Raw genomic sequence first — 20,848 nt, 5'->3', positions numbered from 1 at the left:
GCGGATCCGCAGATACCCGAACATTTGAAGCGTCGGATCCGGATCCGCGGATCCGAATCTACGTTCGCGGCGAAGTCGACCGAAGTCGCCTAGCAACTTAGATCCGTCTAGAAAATTTTACAATCAACAAATTGATATCTTTTATCTGCTATCACGACATAATCTGAGACGATTGCCGGGAATCGTAAATTATTTCTGCTAAGAATTTGTGTCTGAAATTATCGTTTTATTTTATTACGTTTACACTATACACACTTGGTTACATTTCACAAAGGTTCTCTCCGTATTTTTCTTTCACTCGCATTTATATAAACTAAATAAAATATTCACATATATTCACATATTCGTTAATTCCTACCAATTATTCGAGGGTCTCCGGCTGTCATACAATCTCGAAAACAGTTACTATATATTCGTAACACTTTCTTACATTTATCGACTTTAAGAAACAAGGGCCAACAATCGAGCAAAAACAAAGATGTCAATATAAAGTTAATTTAATAAACATACCTATATACAACGGAACGTTTCAACCGCACAGGGTCTTCTTCAGCATATACACCACAGCAAATTCGCTTGGCTAAAAAAGCAATCTCAACTTAAACAAGCTTACTCTTCTAAACCGATTGCATACTATTGGGCCATCGATAACAACAACCCAAGTCACATACATTATGCACAAAAATTACCGGAGGGAAACAGTAATAGAACATTTGTAAAAACTTTTATTGATCCCGTAAAGTTTATAAATAATACATCTGATCCTTTGAGCCATACGAACGACAAATGGTTTATAAATCTTTCAGATACGGTTATCCCTCCAGAGGTCACAAACCTTTTACAATTAGGTGGGAACTTTTGCCTACCAGTCAGCTTGAATAAAAAGAAAGCCATTCACGAATTTATTAAAGATGTGGAAGGAAATTCGAAACGGTGTAGCATTAGTAATCTCATAAAGATACGAAATAATTTTATCCCACAGTTCCATCGTTTCCTACACACCACTCCACCAAAAAATATCACCAACGATAAAATTCTAGCAATGCACAAACATTCTCAACACTTTGTTCGTGAGAACCCGAACATTATTTGTACACGAGCGGATAAGGGGAATGTCACGGTTGCCATGAATAAAAATGTATATATACAGAAGATGGAAAACGCGTTGCAAGATCTTAGTACGTACTCCGTTGTAAAAAAAGACCCTTCTAAAATTATTGAAAACAAGTTAAATAACCTATTAAAAACATGGGTAAGGAGAGGATACATTCCCCAAAAGGAGGTTTATTCTCTCCGCTCGAGCGATTCAATCCTACCTAAAGCCTATGGTCTTCCGAAAATCCATAAAGAAAACTATCCTTTCAGAATTATTGTCTCTTCCGTTAATACTGCACTGTATAGGTTTGCTAACTATTTACACCAAATTATCTCTGAAAGCATACCTAAGACTGACAGTCACGTTAACAACAGTTTTGACTTGTATAGCGAACTCTCCGACAAAAAGATTTTAAGCGACGAAGTGTTGGTGTCGTTGGACGTAGTTTCGCTTTTCACGAATGTCCCCATGAGTTTGGCACTTGAGGGCATCAGCAATAGATGGGATCACATAAAAAAAAGAACGAAGATATCCAAAAAAGAATTTATCATGGCGATAGAATTTGTTCTTTCGTCAACTTTCTTCACATTTAATAACGTTATATACAAGCAAACCCATGGATCACCAATGGGATCACCCCTTTCCCCGATAATTGCTGATGTGGTCATGCAAGACTTGGAACAAAAAACGTTAAATTCTTTAAATGTACGTTTGTCTATTTATCGCAGATATGTTGATGACATATTTATGTCCGCGCCGTTGAACATGATTGATCGTATCCTGGATACTTTTAACAGCTATCATGAGCGCCTAAAATTCACTATAGAATATGAGAATAATCGTTGTCTTAGTTTCTTAGATTTGTCTCTGCATGTAGTGGATAATGCCATACAAATCGATTGGTTTCACAAGAAAACGTTCTCGGGTAGATACTTGTCATATTTTTCAAATCATCCGATTTGCCATAAAATAGGCTCTATCTACAGTTTAGTGGACAGAGCAATTTTGTTATCTCACCCTATATATCATAAGAATAATTTAGAAATGATTATCGAAATATTACTGGACAACGGTTATCCCCTCAAATTAATCTTTAAAAAAATAAACACCAGGCTTGACAATCTGATTAATGGTAAACTTAGAAATAATGTAAATAACTCGATAGATTCGAGCGACGTTAATAGGAAATTTATAGTGATCCCATTTGTCAACAACATATCTGAAAAAGCAACATTATTATTCAATAAAAAGGAACACATAATTGGCTATAGATGCCTTAACAAATTAAGTAACATAATCAAAGCACAAAAAGACAAGAACTCAATTGCCACTAATAGTAATGTTGTATATAAGATTGCATGTAAAGATTGTGAGGCTTCCTATGTGGGACAGACAAAGCGGCAATTAAAAACTAGAATTAACGAACATAAAAATAATATAAAAATGGACCCATCCAGACACTCGGTCATTTCAGAACATACTAAGGAATTTAACCATTCTTTTGATTGGGACAACGTCAAAATAATGGATACGGAACCTAACTATTATAAAAGACTCGTCTCGGAAATGCTACATATTAAAGAACAAAAAAGTGGCATTAATTTGAACAAGGACACAGAGTATCTGGATGAGTCATATAACGGTATTCTTAGCGAACTCACCGACATCTAACTATTTCTTATTATTGCGAAGACTAACCTTCGCGGTTAACCTAATGTGAATGCGCGTCATTATTGTTTGAGACGTATAGGAGTGAACATCGATCACGAGAGCACTTAGTTTCGGACCACGATTCAATTCTGTAATATGTAAGTCCTTACGGAGATTATTTTTAACAACCACATAGACGTCCTCCCACTATCGAGATATCGAATTTCAGAACGTTTATTATACGGGACTACAACGTGGATGGACATAAGATTCTTTGCCTTTTTAACTGCTGACTTGGTTCGTTTTCGCCAACCAACGAATAATAGATCATGGACTTATCACTGACTGCATACTTGCGAATTGACTCTAGACATTCTCATATTTATAATTTTACAATTTACAATAGATTTACAGATATTGATTTATATACAATTTTATTACTTATATACAATTTTACTTTTAATACTTAATGCTCTCATGTTAGATGTGACTCCAGATGGCTTGGTCATTTGCTTTCGAGAAACGGCTACTTTTATTTATTTTTTACTGTATTACTTTTTAACATGTTAAATTTTCACTTTGCGCGACTCTATGTATTTTTGTAATTTATAACGGCTGAAGAAGACCCTGTGCGGTTGAAACGTTCCGTTGTATATAGGTATGTTTATTAAATTAACTTTATATTGACATCTTTGTTTTTGCTCGATTGTTGGCCCTTGTTTCTTATTTATTTGACATACGAGCGTTACTTTATTTATTTATCGACTTTACACGGCATTGCTAAGTCCTGAGCAGAATATAATATAAAATATCCTTTCCTTCTATAAAGTATTGCAAAGTTGTGAGGGCAAGATCAACATGTTAAGCAGTTGGGTGTGGAGGCATTGCAAATGTTCGGCGGATGGTTTGGAAGCAACCTGCAAAATCTGCGATATAGTGCTTCGTACAAAAGGCTCAACATCGTCTAGTAATAAACATTTACGAGTTGTTCATGGAATGATCGAAGACAGTGCAGAAAGCAGAAAACGCAGGTTCGGAAAGCATTCTACTATAAAATATTATTTACAGTAATGTAGATATTTTTATATTCGAAATGGATATTTGGTAGCAATTTATGCAATTTTCTTTATCTGAAGTGGCATAAACTAACGTAGGAAGTCTCTTATAGAAAAAGCAACTGCGGTTGCAAAAAAATCACAAAACTACAAGAATTATTGTAATATTTATTATAGTTTCGTATACTTTTTTTGCAATTATAGTAGTCTTTTCTGTAGCATTTATCCGTAAGGGATTTTTTGCATGGTCCTCTTTTCTTTCTAAGAATAATAATTCCTTTATAATAATCCTCTCCTCTCCTTTCCTTTCCTTTCAGTCGTGACAACACAATTCAAGATCCTATATCCAAGAAGACAATCCCTATATTGCGAGCTCGTCATCAAATGAATGTACCCTGAATAATCAAACATCCGAAAATACTTCATCTAACGATTGCGTACCCAGAACCTCCGTACGGTCGCAACAGAAACGTCGGTTACTCCATCGAAGTTCTTACGGACAGGTTAACGCTAGCTCACGGCCATGTAGTTTAGAAAGAGCTGAGCTCCTTGACAGAGCTTGAATTAAAATGGTAGTGTCGAATCAACTACCGCTTTCATTCATCGGTAGTACCTGATTTTGCGATTTTATGAAATTAGTCGAGCCAAATTACAAAGTGCCATGTGAAGCAACATTTAAAAATAGGTTAATGCTTATTGTTTACGACGATGTAAGCTTGCAAATTAAAGCAGAATTAAATGCTGCATTATCGGTGTCGTTCTCAACCGATGGCTGGACCTCTAGATCTAAAGACTTCTATATCACTGTAAATGCTCATTTTATAAATGACAATGGGAAGGAAAGTCCTACAATTTAATCACGACGGCAATGGACGAAGCACATACACGTGCAAACATAGCTAGTAAAATTAACTCCATCATAAGTGACTGGAAATTGACGGATAAAGCAATGGCGATTGTCACCGATAATGCAGCAAATATGCTCGGAGGTCTCAAAAATAAAGACGCTGAAGTGAAATCAGGCACATCTTGTGCAGCTCATACTCTACAATTAAGCATAAAAGAAGGTCTAAATGATTCTACGATACATCGAATTTGTTGTACTGTCAAAAAAATTGTATCTCTGTTCCATCATTCGTATAAAGCAAACAATGCACCTTCAACCACAACAAAAAATACTTGGATTAGCTGTTTTAAAATTAATTCAAAGTTGCCCTACGCGATGGAACTCAATATACTTCATGCTTGATTGCTTGCTTCAGAACAGGGTTCCTGTTGAAAATGTTCTAGCGAATAGGAAAATAGTTTCCCGTTTTACTGCTAAATAGCTCGAGGTAATTATGCATATTAAGACCCCACTAGCCAATGACCTTGACCTTGACATATGTTGTCAAGGTCATGACTCTGAATAACCTTGACCTTGAAAAAAGTGGCGGTCACGATCCGTTCAAAAGTAACGAAGCATTAAATTTTTTGCTTTACAAAATTAGTTGTATATCGCCACAAATATTCACACAGATGATCGACTAACTATCTTGTAAATGACTAATATATATGTGAAAATAGTACATGTACGAACAAAGGAAAGTTTTTTAAAGCAGTAAATGGAAATTTTAAAGAAGTGGAAAACCAACGCATGTACTTTGAAGGCACACTATGTGTCTAGTTTAATAATAGTGGAGCCCCCCGCAGGAGGGCGGAACCTACTGCCTCCACGCATATACTTTCCACGCGAAACGAGTTGTCACATGGGTTCGTGGCGTGCTGCGGGGGGCTCCACTATTGTTAAACTGGACACATAGTGTGCCTTCAAAGTACATGCGTTGGTTTTCCACTTTTTTAAAATTTCCATTTACTGCTTTAAAAGACTTTCCTTTGTTCGTACATGTACTATTCCCACATATATATATTAGTCATTTACAAGATAGTTAGTCGATCATCTGTGTGAATATTTGTGGCGATATACAACTAATTTTGCAAAGCAAAAAAATGCTTCGTAACTTTTGAACGGATCGTGACCGCCACTTTTTTCAAGGTCAAGGTTACTCAGGGTCATGACCTTGACAACATATGTCAAGGTCAAGGTCATTGGCGAGTGGGGTCTTAATATGCATAATTACCCAGCTCGAAATAACACAGAACGCGAATGGACATTTATAAGCAAACTGATTTCCGTTTTAAAACCATTGCAAGTAGCTACTACTGTTCTTTGCGGTAATTCTCACACACCAATTTCGATGGTAAATCCTGTAATTCGTAGTTTCATTGACATTCATTTTCATGTACTGACTCAGATTGTGAAAGCGTGTGCAAATTAAAAGATATAATATCAGCTGATCTGCGAAGACGGTTTGTACTTGATCGCGAAAATATGAATTTTGCTGAAATTGCAGCTCCTCGACAGATTGCTCAGTTTTTAGATCCTCGTTATAAAAATCTGGAAAATGAGTCTGCCGAAGCAAGGCAGATTACTCATACATAGGGGAGACCGGGGCTAAACCGCCAACGGGGTTGAACCGCCAAATCAAATATCTCGGAACCTGTATATTGTGCGAACTCGCTATTAACATTGTAAACGCTGCTTATGGTACCCATGTGACCAACGGAGTTTCGGCAGGTTACCTGCCGTGTTATGATTTTTACGGAGGCAAACGTGTTTTCGTGGTGAAAAGTGAAATTTTCTGCGCGTGGAAATTTTGTAATATCTGCAATAATATTTGCTCTCCAAATCTCGAGGTACGTGATTATAAATGCATGCTGATTATAAAGAGTAATGCATGCTGAACACGAATCCAGTGTAGATATCTAATATTTCATGGGCGATCAAACCTGAAACTGATTTATCCCGGGGGGGTGGCGGTTCAACCCCGGCATTTTTTAGATTTCAATTTTTCCACCGTTGTCGTTTTTGCTCTATACCGGTTAAACAAAGCAACATAGATAAAAATTTCCTATATAAATTTTGTAGCTAAAGGTTCACTCTTTACAGTGGTATACCACATTTAACTAAAATTATTTATTTTGTTGTTAAAAATCGGCACTGAAAAAAAACCGGCGGTTTAGCCCCGGTCTCCCTTATATAAAAAATTTATGTGTTCAACAAGTTACAAATAATAATAATAATAATAATAGTAATACTTTACCCGTATCAAGCAGTGCCCTCGATTTTCTTTTCGGAATGCAGCCAAACAACCGCGACACAAACACGCAGTTTGAACTGTATATAACCGAACCGTAAATTAGCCATAATTCTGATATATTTAAGTGGTGGAAATCAAACAAAGAACGCTTTCCCGCTATAGCATCGTTTGCAAAAAAGTTTTTAGATATTCCGTCCACCTCTGCCGGCGCTGAACGCGTATTTTCAACAGCAGGAAACATTGTTACCGCTAAACGTAGTTTGTTACTGCCTGAAAACGTAGATGTACTTGTATTTCTTTTTCAAAACCGACATTTTTTACAATTGCAGAAAGATCTTGAGAATGAAACTGTATAAAATGAAAATAAATAAATTTCGTAATTTCTATGTGCAAATTTAATTAATGAATGTGTCTTTATTTTTTTACTCTAGAGTGTTCTTTAGTCTGTATTTTATATTTGTCACAGTTTGACCACACACATACGTACATGCACACAAACAAGCAAAAAACAATGATTATGAAAATGAAGGTCTTCATTAACAGGTGTGCGAGAGTGCGCGGATGCGCGATTGATAGCGCGAGGAAGACAAGCACGAGGAAAGTAGTTCACATAAAACGGAATAAGTTCATGAAACTTAATGTATTCCAAAATAAAAGTGTCTATATTTACAATATGTACAGTGTTCGTTTATTTCCAGAAAAGGAAAGAAGCCGTGAAAGCGCGCACAGAAGCTAGTACGGCATGCAAAGCAGCGAAAGCGTGTTCGCGAACGATAGCGAAGAGCAAACGCAGAGCGGTGTACAAAGGCGGGTTTAACTAGCGGTGATTCTAAGCGGTGTACGAAATAAGCGGTTTCAACTAAACTTGCGGGTGATCTGCGAGCGAGAGAGGGTCTCCGACGAAGCAAGCTCTTATATAAGGGAGCTTCTTCTCCGCAATCACCAATTACGTTTACGTGTTGTAGGTGACCTCAGGTCGAAGCGTGCGATTGGCGGCCAAAAGGCCCGACACGCGTTGACTCGCACCTGACATGCGTGAAACGCAGATTATGACAGGTGATTGGCAATCGGCTGCCTACGTCACCGCATCGCGTCGACGCGAGACGAAACATTGTTAACCGGTCGTTAGCAATTGTTATTGGTTTTTTGATGTTTGTTACACCGATGATTGTTTATAACGTGGGGTTTTCTATCGCACAAAAACATAAAAACAGCGTTGGGGAAACGTCTAGAAAGTTATCGATTAGGAATGTTCTTGGAAAAGCCCATGTTATAACGCAAAACACAAGAAAATGACATATAGGAATAATCATGCATCCGCCAGCTGCGATCTCAGAGGCGCCAGCAACACAGAGGCCGGGACCGGTAATCACAGAGAACCTGCTGCTGCCAAAGCCACTGCTGAATCCAAGGAAGCTGCACGAAGGACGTAAGCGCGAACTTCGAGCGATCCAGGAGGAGGGTGGCGAATCCACGGAGCCGACAGAGGCCGACGGCGTGCGAAAAGGCGGAGAAAGGCGCGTTTGTAAATAAAAAGAGAAAAGTTAATTATAAGAATTGTTCCTAAATCGTGTATGTTTTATTTTCCGCGAGTGCGATAGCAATAATTCATTTTCGATAATGTTAAGCGCGTTAAGTTCAATAATATCTGCGATAGTATATAATTAAGCGTGAGTGTTTATTAAGTATCATAGTTTAAACAAACCTTGCTAATTGACTTTTTCTTTTATTCCGCGAGGTGAAGTTTAAACAATTTAAGGATTTTTTTTATTGACAAAGTGTTAAAGGTTCAAAGTTTTGTTCAATGGTACGGCGAATTGAATATTAAGTTTACGCGATGGAAATTGCGGTGTAAAACGGACTTTAAGTTACCTCTGCGTAGGCCTGAGAGGCCTGTTCACAACGGTATGTTGGTAGCGGTGGAGACGACTTGCGAGGCGTTGTCAAACGGACCTTAGGACATGTCTGCGTGCGGATTAAAGACCGTTTCACAACGGACATTAAATATGAGTAACAGAATTCGAGATAATGCGTTATTCTCCTTTCCTTTTTCCCCCGACCCGAGCGATGCTCTCGTTTACTTTGTTAATCGCGACGATTAATTGTAACATTTGCTATCCGGAATCGTGACGCATGGATTAAGAGCAATTTCGGGTGTACGGCAGGCGAATGAGGGCGGAGTGTAGCGTAAGAGGTAAATTGATGCCCGATATCGTTGGCAATACGGATATACCGGGTGTCGCAAAGGTTACATTCCAAACAAACACGTGGACGCAGATATCATAAACGGCGAATACGAGCGAGTCAGTAACGCGACTACGACGCACGGTGGAGTGCGATATGGGCGGTGACGCACCTAATTACGAAATTAATTAGCCGGTGCGAATTAACGAAGTCCAAAGGATGTCGAGATGATTTATCGATGGAGATGCGTGCATGGGGCCACTGTAAAGCTGAGTCATCAAGCACCGGGGTAATCGGACCACCGGGTTGCGAAATCGAGAACCGTGACTCCGCGGCGAGAAGCGAGGGTCGAAAGGGGTTGAGCCGTGTCCGGAGAGCACAGCGGTGCCATCCGCGACGTCATCCGATCACCGGGTCTCGTAATCCCGAACCAAGAGGAATCTACGAGATGTCGCGGTATATTTAGACTCAGTGGGTCACGAAGCTGCCCACCATGTAGATCCCGTCATTGTCCGACGAGCGGATCGCTAGAACGCAAACCGGAAGTACGAACCGGTCGCGAGCGACCCAGGTGTGCGGACGGCGTCGGGAGATCGTAATCCCAGTATGTGACAAAGAGCTTCATACTTGTAAACGCGAAGTTCCGTTTCCAGAATGTAATGAGGTTTGCATTGACTTTAAATAAATTAATGTAACGTAAGACTAACCTAAAGGAAACGAAACGTCGGGTAGAAGCGAATCGTAAGTTCGCGAGGGTGAAAGCGAGCGGCGATGCGAGAACGTTCTCGAACAACATTGTAAAGATAAGCAATATTACTATTATTTCAAGCGTACGTGCTCAAAGCCAAATGTCAAGAACCGAAAAACATGCAAAAACTGCGAAATGCATGAATAGCCCATTGTACTCATTATTCGCGAACGAAACAGCCGTGAACAATTATCGAAGAACGCGGAAGCGAGCGACAGCCAGTACCAGAGAGGACAAAGGCCCACATCCAGCAGGTGCGTGATAATGGGCGTGCCAATAGAGAGGTGGGGAGCTAGCCCGACTACCGGGAGGCCCAGCGAGACTAGAGGATCGTGGAGTCCACTGGGAGTTCTCGACGAGTGCGGTCGATCGGAAATATTAGGAGAAACTCATTACCAGAACCAGTGGGACTTACCCGCGTGCGGCGCGATAGTCCGTAACACACGTTTGGAACAACGCGGAATTATGATTATAATACGCGAAACGTAGAATACAACTAGACCGTTAATCGATAGTCGCGATCATTTGTAGCATAGCGCAAAGACGCGAACGATACCTGTACAAATTCGCGGGAGAATCTTGATCGTTGTACCTGAAACATAAAAGGGTAAAATAAATTATTATTTCCCTACTCAATCACAGAGTCACGATTATTTGAACAATTCCCGTCTAACGATCCGTAACGCGTAAGAGATTTACCCGTTCCCGAGAAATACTCACCTGTCGGTGTTCCGAAACGGCGACGAGAGATCCAAAGGCGGTCCAGCGGAGGTCCAGAGGGGCGAGAGTCCAGCGGTGCACAGCTGCGGCCCCGACGACGGTCCAGAGATGCGGTGTCCAGCGGCGGTCCAGAGTCCCGGCGATGAGAACCTGAAGTATAAAGCTGAGTGAGGGGAATTAACGGAGGTCCAGCGAAGGGTCGGTATAACACAATAATATCTTTCTCGGTTTTCTTAGATTAAAATCGAGTGGCGACCGTTAAACAATTGGAATTTGCGTGTGGTATGGTGGTGACAAACCTTCGTTCGGTCACAATCATTTTATTGAAACGATGAACTTATGATATAGCGATGGCACACGCATTGTGCTTTTTCGTACGATGCAATCGATGCAATCTACGAATGCAATCGCGATCTCAAACATTTCCGCCCGCCTCGTCCTTTATGTGACGAAACGGACAGGAAACGGAAGCTTATCAGGTGTCGCGGCAGCGGCATCGATTATCGATGGGCGCGATAGATCGCGGCGCGCGCGATCGACGGCGCGACGCCGATGAGTGACGCCGCGCGGAGCACGCGGTGATCACGTGTTTCGACGCGAGCGTGATTTCGTGCGTAAGTCGCGAGAATGCGAGTAAAGTACGCGAGTGAATTACTGTGTTAAACGTGAGTGCAGTAATCGGTGAAGTAAACGTTACAGTGCATCGTGATCGCAGGAAGTGGTGGCAGAAGGCCATGAATAATTGCTTGTCGCCTACGCAAACGACAAGTGTGACCGGTAAATGTGAACAGTGAAAATCGACAAGTGCGAATTGACATAAAGTGAAACGCGATGAGTGACAATATCGCGAAAAGACGGACAGAAATATACGTGAGAAGACGAACAGAGGTAAACACGCGAGAAAGCGGACAGTAATAAACGCGAGAAAATATACGCGAGAGACCGGGTGGTTTTCTGTGGCTCACGTATCCTCAACGGTGGTGGTGGTGTCGGTGGTCCCAGGAAGCCGCACAGGTAGTGGATGGATTGCACTACCCGAAGCCATCGGAAAAGTGCCGGGTCTTGTTCTGCCGGTGTGAGTGTCCGCGCCTGATCGTCCGGACAGTGATCGTCGGTGCGGGAGGTGGTGCGTCGCCCTCGCAGACACCGCGCTGTGACTCGCGGAAGTCGGTGCAGCGAGGAGATTCGAGAGAGAGTGTCGGGCTCCGGTTCGATCCCCCGGGAAGCGCAGTCGGCCGGGTTGTCTCGTCCGGGACCGGGCCGCCACTGAGCCTCGGGAGGAGTCCGCAGGAGGAGAGACACCCGGTTGGCCACGGACGACTTCCACCGGGGGGCTGGACCCTTGACCCTGTGAATTGTCACGCGGGCGTCGGCCCAAAGGAAGATTGGAGCTGTGGACAGATTCGAAGTGTCGCGAGCGTGTCGCGTTAACATGGTGAGCAGTGCGCGGACAAATCGAGAACGAACACTGATCTTCCGTAGGGTGCCAGCGGAGACCGAGTGTAGAGTGACCGTCATTCTCCCACATGTGTAGTGCGCGGTGAAGACGGGATTCCTGAGGGATCTCGACGAGAATGTCCTCTGCGTTCGCGGCCCACTTACGCAACGGGAGCCCGCCCGCCGTGCAGAGTTCGCGCACTTCGGTGTGCACGGCGGTCGCGTCGTCGACGGGCTTGCGGGTTTCGGTGAGGTTCTTCGGCGGCGATGAGACCGGCAGTCGGACGACGTACCGGCCAGCGGATGTGCGCTCGTGGGTGCGCACGGAGTGTCGCTCGCACTCCCCTTCCTCGGGAGTGAGCTTGACGAAAGCGGAGTGAGCTTGGAGTGAGCTACGGTGGCCAAGTAGAGAGGTCGCACCGCAGCCCCCTGACAGAATCCATCCCAGGATGGTTTTCTGCGCGATCGGTGTTTGCGGTTTTCCTTTGCGGAGACCATCCTCCAGGATGGTCGAGCACACCTCGGCGCCCAGGAGCAGCTCGACTGGGTCGTTGGCGGCGAAACGCGGATCGGCTAGCGGAAGCCCCTGTAGATGCGGCCACGTGGTGCTGCACTTGAACGCGGAGCCCTGGTACAGCGACAGACGCGGAAGCACGAATGCGACATTGCGGTGAGCGTGGCTCCGGTGGTCGGCGACGTGAGGCTCATCGACACTTTGCCCCGAGTGGATCCAGATTGTGAGCCGCCGATACCGAATATCGACATTCGGGTGCGCGATCGCGGCAGGCGCAGCCGCTGCACCAGGGACTCCGATACGATCGACACTTCGGAGCCTTGGTTGATGAGAGCTCGAACCTCGTGTGGATTCCCGTGACGGTCGGCAACAATCACGCGCGCGGTCGCGAGGAGGATCGCTTTGCGGTCGTTGGCCTTTCCAACGGCGGAAAGCGCGCTGACTTCAGCGGCGGGTTTCGGCTCGGAAACGTACGCGTCGTGAAGCATCGAGTGGTGACGCGAATTACACGTCATGCAGTTCCGGGTGGACTGACACCTTGCCACCGGATGGTTGCCGAGACAGTTAAAGCACAGCTTGTTGGTCTCGGCCACTGACTGTCGTTCACTGGCCGACTTGGCCTTGAATTCGGGGCACCCCATGAGTGAGTGCTTTTCTGTGCAGAGTGGACACTGTGACGGCTCTGTGCGGTGCACGACGTGCGTTTTCGCGGAACGTGATGGCTCACTTGAAGTGACGGTGTTCTTCGGATTCGCGGCGTTCAAGGTGAGAATGCGTTTCGCGAAGTTCATCAGAGTGTCGTGACTCGGCGGTTCGAAGGAGTCTCCCGAGGAGGATTCCCACTCCAGACGCGTTTGCGAGTCAAACAGTTCAACGACGAGGTGATTGAACAGATCCATGCCGTGCGAGTTGATGGGTCTTCCGATGCTCTCTTGAGCGTTGACGGCGGATATGACAGCGTTATGGACGCAGCTGAGCTCATCGGCGGTAGCGGCTTTCATCTTCGCCACGGCGGTAAACGTGGCGAAGTTGGAGCGTATCAGCTCCCTCTTGTTTTCGTAGTGCTTGCACAGTATCGTCCACGCGCGATCGTAATTTTCGCCAGTAATTTTTAACGACCGTATCAAATTTTTAGCTGACCCTTGGAGGCACGAGCGAAGGTAGTGCAGCCGTTCAACGTGCGAGATGGATGTGTTGTCGCCGATGACCGACCGAAAGAGATCACGGAAAGACGGCCAATCTTCGTAGACACCCGAAAATTGCGGCAATTTGATACGGGGCAGCGAAGTTTTCGACGCGCGGTCGCCCCCCCTGCTCTGGCGGCGTGGAAGACGTGGAAGCTGACGCGGTTTTGTAGCGATTCGCCTGTTCGGACAGGACGCTACGCTGAAGCACGTAAGCACTCTCGGCTTCGTCGAGTAACTCAGATTTAGCGTACTCACTCTCAGCGTAGCGGTCCTTGTAGCAGGCTCGAATCAGGTCATGCTGACTTTCGAACTTTGCCCACAAGTCGTCGAGGATGCGAATGCGAGTCTCGATGGCAGAGAGGGTGATGTTCTCCTGACCCATCTTCTTGAGATTGTCGACGGCTCTGGAGATGCGTCCGAAGATTTCTCGTTGGCTGTTCAGCATGGCGCTCTGGTCAAGATTCATGGTTGTCTTCTTTTTCAGGCACTCCCGTTCGCGGTTGCCGGCGATGATCCGGCTCGAAGGACCAGAAAATGTGCGAGAGTGCGCTGATGCGCAATTGATAGCGCGAGGAAGACAAGCACGAGGAAAGCAGTTCACACAAAACGGAATAAGTTCATGAAACTTAATGTATTCCAAAATAAAAGTGTCTATATTTACAATATGTACAGTGTTAGTTTATTTCTAGAAAAGGAAAGAAGCCGTGAAAGCGCGCACAGAAGCTAGTACGGCATGCAAAGCAGCGAAAGCGTGTTCGCGAACGATAGCGAAGAGCAAACGCAGAGCGGTGTACAAAGGTGGATTTAACTAGCGGTGATTCTAAGCGGTGTACGAAATAAGCGGTTTCAACTAAACTTGCGGGTGATCTGCGAGCGAGAGAGGGTCTCCGACGAAGCAAGCTCTTATATAACCCGCGGAAAAGAGTTAAATATGTTTTAAATATGGTTTATATTAGTTATTTATATGAACGAAATTAAACTCAAATAAAAACCAAATATTGAATATAAAAGTAATTAAATTTAAATATGTTCCAAATATGGATCGAAATTAAATTTAAATAAGATCTTGCTATTGGATTTAACTTGTCCAGGCGCATATATGGATCATATTAATATTTAATAAGCATCTAACCAACCTGAGTTCAAATTTTATTTGTATTTGAAACAAATAAAAATTTAATTAACACCCAAATTAAAGTTTTATTTAATTGAAAGTGTTCCCATTGACCAATCATATATTCATATTTAATCAAAAATTGTGATTCATAAGATTTTAATAAACCTGCGAGTTATGTTAGTCTTGCGTTGTAGTCTGTTAGGTTATAGGTATTATTGAATCTATTTTTGTCATTATCAACCACAAATCTGCATGTTTAATTATGTTAATTATTTTATACTGTCTACATCGTACATATATTTTATAATTTCAGTTTTAGTTATGTAGGTCATTGGCTTTTTAATCATTTTAAATATATATGTGTCGAAAAACATTAATATAATAAAAGAATATATAGATACCGCTTCGTTTATTTAACAAATTGTAATAATTGTATTTAACAATTGTAAGTATGACTAAAAGATACAAGCAAAGAAAAGGTGTTTATCATTTAAAACTTATCTACAATTATTTATTAAAGACAATATAAATACACAATGACTCGTGAACGTTAATGTTTAATTAGTCCTCAACGCATAAGGAGCAAAGATAAAATTAATGTATTAAGAATAATTTAATTGCAAATGCATGTGTATGAAAAAAATAAATAAAAACAAAATTATTAAAAAGTCAATGTATATAATCAACAAGATTTAAATAAGATCTATAAGAGGCTATGACAACCGTCAAGATATTGTCATTTGTGTAAAAGTAAATTAAAATTATTTATTTAATCAGTAATAACATAAAAAAAGAAGGATTCTTTCCTAGGTCTATAGATATAAGAAGTGTCAATAACATTAATAGGTACAAAGATTTGCAGGAAGAAAAATGACTGATCGTCTTGTTTAATGAGACAAGGCTCTTTATTAATTGTGTGTATATATATATATATATATATATATATATATATATATATATATATATATATACTGTATATATAAATAATAATAAAATTGTCTGTTATTGTAGCAGTATTATATCTATTATTTAGTAGAATAAATACTATATAAAAAAATAATACAAATATAAAATACAAACAAAAAAAGTTTACATTAATTTAGAACTCAGATTTTATTAGCACAATAAACATCCATAATTGTATTATTATAGATTCTTTTCATAATGATTTGGATGGTGGCAGACATAGTCTGTCACCCTAATTACTTTACACAGTATATTATTCATTCTAATGAGTACTAATTCTTCTGAATTGTTGACTGGAATAATATGCGAAACCTTAATCCTGTTTGGGTGATGGAAAATAATATTTCTCTGATTTACATTTAGTACCTTTATAACAACATATGAATCATTGTCACGAGTTGATTCTGACAAAAAACATTTTATTTCTCCATAGCCACAGACAAATGGTGGTTTGTTGGTGATAAATTGCACAGTGTAATTATTCCGCTTCTTTTCAGCTGTGTACAGAAGAGATGTAAAAATTTCTCTATTTATATTGGCACGAGAAAATATACGGATATTCTGGTGAAGTAAGCCATTCCCTTATGAAAAAACACTGTTGCACCCGCGCTGTGAACGTCGCCCGGTATCTTTCGTCGCGGAGCGTCTTTAGCAACGGGCGTTGCTATGTGTTGTTGATTCGACCCGGCTGTCAGATTTCCTTCGCACTGAAACTCGAGCGGACGTTTCGGTTCTCGTTCTGCGATTGTAACTTACGCAATAAACCATCCTTACGTTTCTTAAACCTGTGTTCCCTTATTCAGCGGATCGCGAGTGAACGCGCGACCGAGTGCGGGAGTGCTTAGAGAGCACGAAAGCCGCCGGAGTGCAACATTTTGGGGGCTCGTCCGGGATCGGACGAACGTTGACGAACGTGATGAGCGGCGAGGAAACGGGCGGAATAGCCACAACGGCGGCCCCTTCGAGGAAGAGGACTCGGGCCGCGACTCCTGCAGTGAGTGCTCCGCAGCCCACGTCGCAGGCGGAGACTCTTCAGGCGGTTCTCCTGGAGATGCGAGCGATGCGAGAGGAGCAGGCGCAGAGGGAGGCGATCTTTACGGCGGAGCTACTACGTCGGGACGAGGAGTTTCTGCTCCTCCGACAACAGCTAAGTCCCACCAATAATAGAGCGTCCGGGGATACGGGGACGCGTTTCGCGCTATCGGAGACGAGTGATGTGCGCGCGGACCCCACGGCTTATGCCGCGAATTCGGGAGTGAGCGACGCGCGAGAGAATACGGGGGCGCGGGGCGCGTTTGCGGGCGTAAGTGGCGTGCGCGCGGAGCTCGGATTTAAGCTCAAGCCCGACGTTTATGACAGACCGGTCCCGTTGCGAGAATTTTTCTCCCAGTTCGAAATTATCGCTCGCGCAAATCAGTGGAGCGACTCGTCAAGGACTATCGCATTAGCTTCCTGTTTGAGGGGAGAAGCGCGTTCGATTCTGGACTCTGTCGAAGACGTAGAAAATCTCGAATACGCGGAGCTAAAATCGAAGCTTGAATTGCGTTTCGGGGAGGGGCACCTCTCTCAAAATTATTACTCTCTCTTTACAAACCGGAAACAGAAATTCGGAGAGGATTTTGCGTCTCTCGGTTCCGAGTTGGAGAGATTTGCCCGGTTGGCGTACCCCGAGTGCCCCTTCGCTGATCGGGATAAGATTGCGTGCTCGCAATTTATCTCTGCTTTAACGGATGGCTTTGTGAGAAGGACTCTCCAGTTGGAGGGAGTTACTTCATTAAAATTAGCGATAGAGAGGACGAAGGCCGTTAAGGCCATACAGGGGGAGAATTTCGGAGCCCGGGAAAGGGAAGGAGATTGTGAATTAAAATTGGAATAGAGAAACTAAATTTGATTTTTCTTTTGTATTTTATTGTTTTGTTTCTGGATTTAATTAATCTGTTCTTTTGTTTCTGCGTATAATGTTTGTTTTTCCGCAGAAAGAAGTTTGTCTGTGATTTTTTTGGAGGAAGAGAGAGAAACACTGAGCGGAGTTTCCACGGCGTCGTCACCAACAACGACGGCCGAAAACTTCGTAAAGAAGACCGCCTGCCCACGGTTTTTGACCCGTGGTTTTCCCGTGGGCCGTAGGGCAAATGCCGGGCGGGGACCTGGGGAGCCCTGCGGGGCGCAGGGTCCACGGGAAGTTTCCCCCCCCCCCTTTTGTCCGAAGATTCTCGGGGAAGGCGGCGAACTGAGGAGAAGGAAGACGGTTTCAGCGGGCGGAGGAAGAAAACTTGTAGCAGCAGCTCAGGTAGGGGCAGGAAGCTGTTCTGGGTTCCGGAAGTTCTTTCCCGGAAAAGCCGATTGGGGACCTGCCCTAGAACCCTCTAGGAAGAGGACTGAGTCCTGGACTTCCTGGTGTCCCTGTTCGAGCGAGTTGGACAAAAGGAAGCGAAGCCTGAAAACCCGTAGCAATAGCTCGGGAATGAGCGAGGATCGTTTCGGAGTCCTGAGACTTGCAGAGAAAGGGGAATCGCTTGGAGACTGCCCTCCCTGATTGTCGGGACGACAATCAAGAAGAAAGGGGGGGCAGTGTTGCACCCGCGCTGTGAACGTCGCCCGGTATCTTTCGTCGCGGAGCGTCTTTAGCAACGGGCGTTGCTATGTGTTGTTGATTCGACCCGGCTGTCAGATTTCCTTCGCACTGAAACTCGAGCGGACGTTTCGGTTCTCGTTCTGCGATTGTAACTTACGCAATAAACCATCCTTACGTTTCTTAAACCTGTGTTCCCTTATTCCGCGGATCGCGAGTGAACGCGCGACCGAGTGCGGGAGTGCTTAGAGAGCGTGCGAAAGCCGCCGGAGTGCAACAATACACTCAACTTTGATGGTTAACACTCAAATTTGAGTGTTAACACTAAACTTACGCCCAAATTTGAGAGTTAACATTCAAATTTGGGCGTAAGTTTAGTGTTTGTCATCAAAGTTAAGTGTCAACACTTAAATTTAGGTGTAGATTGAGTGTTGACCATTAAGGTTTAGGTAAATTGTGGGTTTAATCCTCAATGATGAGTGTATATTGGGAGTTTATTCTCAATGATAAGTGTAGGTTGGGGATTAAGCCTCAATGTTTAGTGTAGGTTGGAGATTGATCCTCATCGTTGGATGTTGGTTTGGTGTTAACAGAGTGTTAACCTTTAATGTTCTATGTTGATTTAATCAGTGTCGCCATGATCCCTTTATCGTTGGGTGTCGTTTAAATGTTATTGTGTTAATTTTCGTAAGTTTATTTTAATTGTCAATTGACGGCTTGGTTTATTGGAAAAGTGTTTCAGATAAAAGTTGAAAGGTTTGAAGGGGGCCAATAGACGATCTTATTGGATTTTGGATCCAGGGCCTGTATTGAGCCCAATAGGGCCTAAGTCAAATTTTTAAAATAAAAACCCCTATTTTTTATTGTACCATCTTTTTATATAATACTTTTATATAATATATTTTATATAATACTTTTTGAGATATTCAAGGAAAACTTGGTAACTTTTTCAATATATATTTAGCTTGTGATATCTTGATGATTGTTTGCCAAAGAAAAAAGTGGTACAGAGGACTTTTTAACTTAATTTTATTTCAAAAATGTGCTGTTGCAATAGTATACTCCAATTTTTTTTTAATATTTGTGTATGCATCTTCTTGGAGTGTTTACAAATATTTAAAAAAATTGGAGTGCTATTGCAAGAGCATATTCTTAAGACAAAATCAAGTCTTTTCTCTGGCAAACAATTATCAAGATATCATAAGCTAAATATTGAAAAAGTTACCAAGTTTTCCTTGAATATCTCAAAAAGTATTAGGCAAATAAAAGAATTTTTCAAACAAAAGTTTTTTAAATTAATTAATAGAGAAAAATGGTACAATAAAAAATAGGGGTTTTCATTTAAAAAATTTGACTTAGGCCCTACCCAGCGAGAAATGACCCATCGAATCGACGTCTAATTGACGTCGAAATCATCGATATTACATCATATCGAAATAATGCTCAAAATTTGAAGCTTATTTCGATGTTTGTGCTATACGACATTTTTTAAAAGAAGAGATTATTTGTGACATACATTCATCGCGCCAGACTATAAACAGGCAAATTATGTATTTTCTGTTAAGACATCGATATTTCATCATTTCGATATCGATTCGAAACTATTTTGATTTGCCTGTCAAATATATAATAACATTGCCATTATATAGAATGCAATATGAATAAAAAATTATATTGTATTGGCAGACATGGATAATGTAAATATTTTATGATTTGAGCATTATAATAATTGCGTTACAATATTAATTTTTTTAGGCTTCCATTTCCATTAAATAGTTACTTTATAACTGTAAAAGTCACAACAAAATTCCTGTTTGTAATTTGACAATTTTGAAAATTAAAATATTATATAATAGGTACATTTTCAGTACTACATCCGCTCATTTATTAATCAAGAAGTTAAATGAAGCAACTAATTAAATTATTAATATTAAATATTAATACAATAAGATATTTCTATTTACATTTATCAAAATAAAAAATAAGTTTAATTATGAAAATAAATATTAATAATTGGACTTATTAAAAATTAAATAATTTGTTCAGATATTGCGCTCGAATTCTTTTCGCGTTTTACAACGCCCGATCGTTTCACATTAGATGGCGCGACGCGCGAGTCGCCACTCCCAAAGAGTCCCCGCCTCCTTCCTCACTCGTTAGGTGTCATGGCCGCACTTGCTTGCGTTTCATCGAACGTGTCGAGTCCGTTACCTCTTTCTTGACGGATTGATCGTTGCGGCGCGTGTTCTGGAGACCAACCGAGCGAGAGTCGGATCATCAGGGAGAGCTCACCGCCAGGAAAGGGAGAGCTGCGGCAGCTAGCGTCCGAGAGGAAGGATCGAGGCGAGGAGTCCGGTTCAGCGAGCGGAGCCCTTAAGAGATTCTCATTGGGACGCCATATTTGTTACTTTCATTTGAGAGTTCATATTTTTAGGGTTTATACCGTCATTTTTAAGGATTAA

The 20,848-nt window shown here is 42.2% G+C and overlaps 1 long non-coding RNA gene across 2 annotated transcripts; it reads left to right on the top strand.

The window, feature by feature from the left end:
* Positions 1-130: 130 nt before the first annotated feature.
* LOC139784033 (uncharacterized) lies at positions 131-3,935 on the top strand. 2 transcript variants are annotated; one of them, XR_011721462.1, is made up of 3 exons: positions 131-2,904; positions 2,976-3,404; positions 3,576-3,935. It is a non-coding gene; the product is annotated as an uncharacterized lncRNA (long non-coding RNA). The 2 variants fall into 2 exon arrangements; XR_011721461.1 differs by lacking the exon at positions 3,576-3,935 and having other exon boundaries at positions 2,976-3,433.
* The last annotated feature ends 16,913 nt before the right edge of the window (positions 3,936-20,848 follow it).

This window comes from Temnothorax nylanderi, unplaced genomic scaffold, assembly GCF_030848795.1.
Source record: "Temnothorax nylanderi isolate EJ_2023f unplaced genomic scaffold, tnyl_v1.0 TNYL_tig0574_pilon, whole genome shotgun sequence".
NCBI classification, from domain to species: Eukaryota; Metazoa; Arthropoda; class Insecta; order Hymenoptera; family Formicidae; genus Temnothorax; species Temnothorax nylanderi.
Note: the sequence above shows the minus strand (reverse complement) of the source record. Positions and strands in the feature narration are given on the sequence as shown.